Source organism: Budorcas taxicolor, chromosome 1 (genome assembly GCF_023091745.1).
Source record: "Budorcas taxicolor isolate Tak-1 chromosome 1, Takin1.1, whole genome shotgun sequence".
Lineage (NCBI taxonomy): Eukaryota > Metazoa > Chordata > Mammalia > Artiodactyla > Bovidae > Budorcas > Budorcas taxicolor.
This window is the reverse complement of record NC_068910.1, coordinates 99,495,435-99,496,548: the sequence shown is the minus strand read 5'-3', so window position 1 is coordinate 99,496,548 and position 1,114 is coordinate 99,495,435. Positions and strand designations below refer to the sequence as shown.

The following is a 1,114-nucleotide window of genomic DNA, read 5'->3' as shown; positions in this document are numbered from 1 at the left end:
GAGCTGCAATTATTCTATTTCTCAAAGAAGAGGTCAAGCTAAATATTGTAGAGAAAATTCCAATGGAAGAAAATTCCTCTTCCCATAAGAATGGAGAATAACCTCTAAGACTATTTAATTATAGCTTTTGTTAGAATTGTGAAGATCTAGCCCAGTTTTTGTTGGTAGGTAAGCAACCACCAGATCTCCTGCTAGTAGCTTCATGAAGAGAAACAAGGAAACACAAATCAAACTCAAAATGATGAGATTTATTTGTGAAATTCATACTGTAAGATTGGGGCCACTTAGAAAAAACAATGGATATGTGTATATAGTTCGGTTTGGATCTTCATAACAGAGTAAAGGAAGGCATTCTTATTTATTCTTAATATATGTAATTAAAATGTAGTCAGAGTCAGTGAGGAAATATCATTTCAGATATATGGCATGTATAAACACATTTCAATAATATTTTACAAGTTTATCCAAAAAATTGCTATCTGCAATGTAAAATAGACCAATTGCTTTGTGGACCAACTGAGGAATAGAAATATATATAAAACAAATTCTCACTCAATTTCATTTTGAAACTTATCTTATCACATGAATCCTGTGTCTTCATGTATTTTGCTATGCCTCTCTATTTGATTTAATAATGAAAATAAGAAGGTAATTATCCACTTCCATTTCATTGAATGATGAAATATTTGCAAAATTATTGTTGAACCTGGTTGACATGAGGAAAATAATTTTTCCTAAATGTAAGTAAACTTCCCTGGTGGCTTCTCTGGCTTCCCTGGTGGCTCAGACGGTAAAGCATTTGCCTACAATGCAGGAGACCCAGGTTCAATTCCTGGGTTGGGAAGATCTCCTGGAGAAGGAAATGGCAACCCACTCCAGTATTATTGCATGAAGGTCCCATGGACGGAGGAAGCTGGTAGACTACAGTCCATGGAGTCACAAGGCATTGGATATGACTGAGCAACTACACTTCCTATTTTTAATAAGTAAACTTTAAGTTACCAAGGTAGATAGTAGGTTTAAATCTGAGCAGCCCAAACACAGAGTCCATGATTCTAACCATTATTTGTTACAGCCTCATAGTTTTGTGTTTTCATTTCAGTTCAGTTGCTCA

The 1,114-nt window shown here is 34.8% G+C and overlaps 1 non-coding gene across 1 annotated transcript; it reads left to right on the top strand.

The window, feature by feature from the left end:
• Positions 1–772: 772 nt before the first annotated feature.
• TRNAC-ACA (transfer RNA cysteine (anticodon ACA)) lies at positions 773–844 on the top strand. Its single transcript has one exon. It is a non-coding gene; the product is annotated as a tRNA-Cys (tRNA).
• The last annotated feature ends 270 nt before the right edge of the window (positions 845–1,114 follow it).